Source organism: Anas platyrhynchos, chromosome 1 (assembly GCF_047663525.1).
Source record: "Anas platyrhynchos isolate ZD024472 breed Pekin duck chromosome 1, IASCAAS_PekinDuck_T2T, whole genome shotgun sequence".
Classification (NCBI taxonomy): Eukaryota; Metazoa; Chordata; class Aves; order Anseriformes; family Anatidae; genus Anas; species Anas platyrhynchos.
The window spans coordinates 103872435-103879827 of NC_092587.1; the positions used below are offsets into that span (position 1 = coordinate 103872435).

Consider the following 7393-nt stretch of genomic DNA (forward strand, 5'->3'; position numbering starts at 1 on the left):
GCATATTCTGTGTGGTTCGTTCAGCAAAGTTTAAGCTGTAATGGAAACATTCAGTGGGAACATGTAGTGTACCCTGCATAGTCTAGAATTACATACACTTGGAAAAATCTTAATGGGATATGATGTAATGAAGGGCTATGAAGGTATGAAACATGGATTCCCACTCTCTTATTCCTGCTCTAAAAGGCTGATTGTATATTGCCTGGAAACATGCTTTCAGCTTCAAAGATGGAAGTATCATCTGTCACAGTTCATGAGCATGCCTCCCTGAGCAAATACAGCCCTTGGGCTGTTGGACCTGACACTTGTGGCAGGGAGGGGCACAAAATTTGAAGATGTATAGTCTCATTGTCATCTGCTGGGTAGAGCAAACACGTGCATTTGAAACCCCACTAGTTGAGGAGGAAAGTTCTGCTGTTAGACAGTGTCCTAACATCGTTAGCAATAAAAGTGAATGGTTGCCTCAACATCTTCTAGTTATGTCTAGATGTGTCCTCCCAAGTGTACAGAAAAGAAGCTGAGCAAAAATAAAGAAAAAATAATGTTAGGCCACTTGTTTGAAGAATTCATTTCTGATTGGGACAGTGAATCTTACTTCTAGAACCATGAAGCTTCTACATAAACTAGAAAAAAGCCTAAGAGATGTCAAAAATAAGTCCTGATTGTGCACCATCAAGCCACTCTTTGTCTGTTCCTCCTACAGATTAGACAAAATAGTTGCTGTCCATAGTCTGGGATTCGCCACAAAATGTGTGTGTGTGTGTTCTGATTCTTCCTCTACAAAGGAGAAAATAGAATATACTGCATGCTTAGCTAAAGACAAAAACCTGCAAACTTTCATTTTAAGAATTCTGGATGGCTGTAAGTTACTGTAGGATCAGATTTGTTTGCAAAGACTTGTTGGTTCCATCTTAAAAGCTGGTAATCAACACGTTTATGTCTGGAGATACTTGTGGCTTTGAAAATATGCAAACTTAAAATGATTTAAATTTTTTTTTTTTTTTTTTTTCTGAATATTAAGTATTCTTAAAAATCACTTTGAAAAATAACAAAGAAAATTAAAAGCATAAAAGAAACTGAGAAATTTATATAATTACTGTTGAAATCCAAGTTTGTACGTTTTGGAAAGCTGTGTGGAACAGAATCACATTTCAGAGTGTTGCTTAGCCCTCAGTATCTGATATACTCACAATCCAAGAAGAACTCTGTTCTTCTCTTGGATAACATTATCATCTTATAGGTAATATGAAAGGAAACGTTATTGAAAATGTAGTTTTAAGTAGTAACATTAAATAACATTAACATTAGTTTTAGAATAACTGAGATGTAAAAATCAATTAAAACTTAGTTTTTATTATGCCAATGTTAAAATTATTGGAATGTGGGCACTGTAAGAAGTTGCTGAGCTATTAGCTATTTTTGTGAAAAAAAAAAACAACAATTTTCAGCCAAGCTTTTTATTTTTGGTAAAAACTAAAGATAAAGGTGAGACTTAAAGTGTCGGTTTTAGCTTCTAGTTTGTGCCTTCTTCCCTTAGCCAGAGCCTTTGTGTGTCCCCAGTGAACTGCAGGATTCCAGTGACCCGAATTGTTTTGTGCATGGCTTGTTGTATCACTACCGTAGATCACTGTTTGCATAAACAGCAGCAGCAGCTTGGATACCAGTGCAAAACAGCCTTGTTGAAATGACCATTTGTTGACAACTGCTTCTGGGATCCAGCTTTTAGTCCTTATTTAGTTGTACTTCTCTCCTCCTGAAGGACAGGGAAAAGAGAAAGAATAAAAGTTGGCTGTCATCACCGGTGTCAGAACTAGCTGCAGGACTAAAAGGAGCCATAGCAGGTCAAACCACCATGCAAACTCCTCGTGGGAGTAGGTGGTGTAAAAGAATGCAGACAACCTGTCCCCTGCGATCTTTTAATAATGATTATAACAGTAATAACAATGATAATAATTTCAATTCCTTCTCTGTCAGTATCTTACTTTAGAAAGTAGTTTTGACTGTGCTACTGATATTTCCTCCTATAGTTTCAGAGTTCAATGCCTTTTTTGATTTCAACATGGAGGAGAAGAGCTCTGTCTTAGGAATCCCAGTTCTGGAAATCCCATCATCTCCATAATGAATCATGGAAGGCAGAGAACAACATGGCACATATATGTAAAATGTGATTTGATTTTCCCTCCTCTATTGCAGCCCCAACAGCTTTTTTTGAAATCCTATTTAGCAATTTGAGGAAAAGTCTTAAGGGCCAGAACAATTCAAGTATAAGGTAAAAAGTGTGTATAGAAAGAGTATCATATTTAGGAAGATATTTAACAAGAACAATATGAAGCTTTGCAGATATTACTGCAATTTTTTTCCATAACTGGCATTCTATACTGGTTGTATGTTGTGTAAGTAACATTAACATTTATTTTTAGAAAATAACATTAGAAAATATTATCCTGGTTTCAGAAGTGAATGAAGCACTTTGGCTTTTATATCTCATTGCTGGAAAAAAACATCTAGGGTGCTGAAGTTAACTGTGGAGAAATTGAGTAAAGATAAGATGTTCGGAGCTGATTGTTTTTTCTTTTTTTTTTTCCCTAAGTTGATCGTCTGCTGTGAAGTTCTCCATAGTCAGAGTGCTTCTGTGAAGAGGACCCTGATTTCTATTTGGCTTAGGTATTTAAATGCTATGTAAGAAATGGGGAAGGATTGTGTAAGAGAGAATATTAATAATGAATATGCCTATAACTTTTAAAACTTCTTTTAAATTTAGGTGAGATTTCAAAAGAGTTGCTACTACATTAAACATCTCAGTATCATTGACGTTGGGGGACAGCACTTAATTTCCTTTAAAAATTTCCTTTGAAAATCCAAATGCTTTTTGGAGATGAAGAAATGATTAAGCAATAACGTGTATGGAAGCTGCCTACCCTTCTTTCAGAAGAAAGAATGTGAACAATAAAAACTCTCACAAGCATGTTCCTTTTGTGTAGGTCTCCAGGTTTTGATGGTCCCCCAGTAGTCATGTGTGTGTGTGCACAATTTTGTAGTATTCATATGAATTCAGCCACCATTTTAGCAGTAGCTGTGTTGTTTTAAATATATATATAATATATGTATATTTTAAGTTGTCACTCGGGCATCTTAACATCAGACCCGATATGTAATTAGTAAATATTGTCTTTTCAGAGCCTCTGTAATCCTTTTAAGACATTATGGAATTTTTCTAGGTAGGCTTGAGAAACACTGTACTCTTAACACGTATATAATACCATATTTTGTTATTAGTTTGGAGATTTGATAATACTGTTCCTTTAAAAATAAAGTTACTTTTTTTTTTTTTTTTTTTTTTTTTTTTTATATTTTCAGAGGCATAAAGGGACATTCTAGCAAGAATCGAGACGTTACAATGAAGGATAATTTGTTCTTCTGATGACAGTATTTTCTGGATCATCTCATGTGAAATGAGTGTCTGTTAACAGCATTATCAGACTTTTGTTCTTGTGCACATCAGGTAAGATGTCTTCTTTTGTTAGTAGGAGTTTGCTCCTAAACAACAAATTTTTGGCTGCTTGGCAAACTGAGACCTCAGAAGAGTGGTCATATACTTGCGTGTTTTCTGGCAAATTGAAAATACTTTGGAGTGTTTGGAAAGGATCACTGATAATGGTACTAAAGTAGCACAGTTTGGTGCAATTTCTACTGTAAGAAATCCTTTAACAATGTTTTTATTAAGTCGTTAAGAGTAAAGCGTATGTATCATTCAGCCATGTATTTAATTGTTGGCCCTCCACCAACTGCTTCATGAGGTGCTACATACTTTGGGACAGCTTCTAAAGAAAAACTTCTTAAATGTTTTATGACATGATTCTAAATTTATCTGATTTGCCTTCTATGTTTTTTCCCTCTTACTCAATTCTTTTCTCTATGAGGGATGCTCCTCTTGTTGAGGTAAAGCTAAATGAGTCCTATGACCCTGGGAGGAGTTTAGCATGACTGAGCAATGAGCCATGAAAAAACACCTTCAAGTTCGGCAAGCCCCAAGGCCATGGAGCATCAGAAACTGGAAGCATACAGTAGAGGAAAAATTACCAAATTCTTGCCCTGGAATTTGACCTCGATTTTGTTATTGATTAATATCAGGAGCAGAGTATGGGGTTGGAAGTGCTTTTGGCCTCACCCAGTACAGACAATTTCATGTTTCTGTCACCTGATGTGCGTGGTCCTTCCTGCTCACCTCATTCTGCGGCATGGGCTTTGGCGGCAGGGCCTTCACCACACCTCAGCATCCATCCAAAAGACACCTCCCATGGTCATTTCATGCCCATTTCTGCAAGAGCAGATGCAGCTGTGCTCAATCGTTTGTGCAATTTCAAAAACATTCTCTGTAAGGTGCTTGGGTAAGGAAAAAAAGAAAGAAAGCAGTCAAAATGAGAAACTTCTGGCCAGCTGTGCTTCACAATGCCTCTCAGTAGAATGCAATTGTTGTCTTTCCTCCCGTCTAAACCAAGGCTGAAATTTAATTTGAATGTCCTCTAGCCATGCAATACCCCTGGGAATGAATCCTATAAAACAGGCTGTATCAGGCCTGTACGAACTGTAGACCTGTTTAGTCTGAATGAGCTCTAACTTCATTATGTTGGTACAGAATAATTAGTAGAAAACTGAAATGCAATTTTGTCTGAAGAATGGCAGTTCTGAGGCTGTACCTCACCTATAGCCTTGCAAGGCTTTTAGTGTCCTGACAAGCAATCAGTCAGAGCAGGAATGTTGAGTGCATTCATTTTTTACTTCAGTTCTTTTCTTACAGGAGCTCAAGTGACGCCACTGAAACCCTGGCATTTATCACAGACAAAATTAGGTCAGAAGAGAGCAGAGGTACTGAACTGAAAAGAGATAAATTCATCCTTAGAAGGAAAAAAAAAAGTCTGAAGCTGCAAACTTGGGTTTAATTTGTCTCCTCCACATAAGGTAAGAGTTTTCCCAAGGGATTTTCCAGCCAAGTAAGCAGTATCTTATAAATGTACGATCAAGTTGTATAGGAAGGCTATGAAATACTCTTTGTTGGGCTATGTAACTACAAGTAGCTAAATAACAGAACCATTTTTTCCCTAAATGTAAACAAAAGCAGCCTGAGGAAGAATCTGTTCCAGTTTAATCTTACACTTGGTGTCCAGTCATGCAGGCTGATGAGCATGTTTAGGTAGCAGTCACAGTGGCAAGATTTGCCTGTTGTTATTTCTCAGGACCCTAGAACTTGTGTTCTGGTTACTACCAGCATGATGATAAAGCCAAGATATGAAAGTTGACATATATACAACTACTGTTGTGATATTTTCTAATGTGAAAAATTATGACTTTCTAATTGACAGTTAAGGAAAACTTTAGCATCTTTGATGTAGAACATATTCCTTAATTGCACATTCTGTTATCGTTTAGATAAAGCTTTGAACGTTTCACTTAGGAAATAGTCCCCTGAAATATTCCATGTATCTCCAGATACCTCTGGTTTTACCTAAATATCTTGCAGAACTCACTGGTGTATTTGCCACTTGCTCATCAACTCATGTAAATCTGAGATTACTCAGATCCTTTCTACAGGCTTTCTTCTCTTTTAAAAGTTCCTGTAAGTGATTAATTTTCCTGTTGAAATCACTGAACCTACCTAAATCTGTAACACTAATGACTCTAACAATAAGCTGGGTAAGTCTGGATAATTACTCAAGATCTCTCTGCATCAGTTATTTTTGTTTGGGGAGTAGAATTATTCAAAACTTTCTTACAACCTACCTACAACTTTCTGACAGACTGCAGTCATCTGGTTCACATCCCGTAGCACTGCATGTAACATTTAATATCCCAGTGAATCAAAGTCTCCTTCAGCAGACAGGATGAGGAGAAGAGTATTGGAAAGAGCAGGATAGCGGAGATGGTGTCTGATGATTTTTCTAGTGATAATAATGTGTTATATTCCATCTTGTGCATTCGTCCTGTTATTTACCTTTATGATGTGACTGAATTCATTGAGGCTACTCACGCATGTAATCTTAAGCACACGTGTTTGCAGGCTCGCTGCCTTCATCCATGGGTTGTGTGAGCTGTGTGAGTTCATTCTGAATAAGAATGACAGGGTGTCTGAATGCATGCTTCTGCAAGGGAAAAATAAGGCAGAACAAGGTGTTTCCTGATCTGGGAAACCAAACAGGAGGAAGAATTTGACAGAGCTCTGGCCACCAGGCTGCAACTCTGACAGTGAGCAGCTGAGGTGACCCCTGCAATACAGCATGAAGCAAGTCAGCCAAACACATGCAGTTCCAGATGTTCTGTGCTTTGTGTAAAACCAAGGTTATGAGTAGAGTCCACATAATGCAAGTGTAAAATACTTGAATAAAAACACCTCCAAAATTTGACATCTTTTTCCTAATATTGCAGCTATACCAAGTGTGTTTGACAAACTAGCACATATTTGTTTAAGAGCATCTCTTCTGACCAGGTCTAATACTGATTAACTTAATACTGCTTACATTTCTAATACTTGCTTAACCTTTGGTATTTCTGATGCTACAGCTTATTTTTATAAATATTTTTTGCAAATTGTCAAATACTTGTGTATAAGCAATGACTGAATTTGTAGCCATGTCTTAGGGTGTCAGACATGGACCTTTTTAGATAATTTCTTTCAAGAATTATAAATCTATTTCAACACATCCTATAGTAAAGTCGGATGCCTGAAAGGACAAACTTTTTATAAGGTTGATAAATAAAAGTTATTCTATTAAGATCCTATTGTTATTGCTAAAACATTTAATTAACTGGCATCTAAAGAATTACCACATCTGCATGTGGGAAGAATAAATCACTGAGGTAGAAAGAACAAGACCTTCTTAATGTCCTTGTAAATAACAAGGAAAATCTGAAGATTTGCCTGGGAGCTGATGTAAAAGAGGAATCTGGTTTAATGTGCTGACCTGATTCTGTTCCTCTTGGTAACCTTGCTATAAGGTTTTAAGTCAGATGGGGTATATCTGAGAATGTAAAAGAAAGTAGTATGGATAATGAAATGTTTTAACTGAAATGCAGAAAGACGCTGGGAATTCTAGTTTGTTTGTTTGTTTTGCTTTGCTTCAAATATGGCAAATTGTTTTAGAGCATAAGTGTATATATAAACCAAAGTGTGTTTGTCTGCCTGTGCTGTCACTTAAATTTGAAAAAAATAAATGAAATAAAAAAAATAACTGTGTAAACCTGCGCATAATAGATATGTAACTATACACACATTATAGTTCACTGTAATAAAAGATGATTGCTTTCTTAAGAATAACAGAATACATTTTAACACAAACTTTAAGAGCCTAATGATGTCTTTCAGCCATTAATATCCTAAATGGATGTAGCTATTTTTTTT

General features: G+C 36.4%; 1 long non-coding RNA gene across 1 annotated transcript; it reads left to right on the forward strand.

Moving 5' to 3' along the window:
• Positions 1-2211: 2211 nt before the first annotated feature.
• On the forward strand, positions 2212-7163 carry LOC119715522 (uncharacterized). Its single transcript, XR_005262627.2, has 3 exons — positions 2212-2664; positions 3358-3502; positions 4799-7163. It is a non-coding gene; the product is annotated as an uncharacterized lncRNA (long non-coding RNA).
• Positions 7164-7393: the final 230 nt, after the last annotated feature.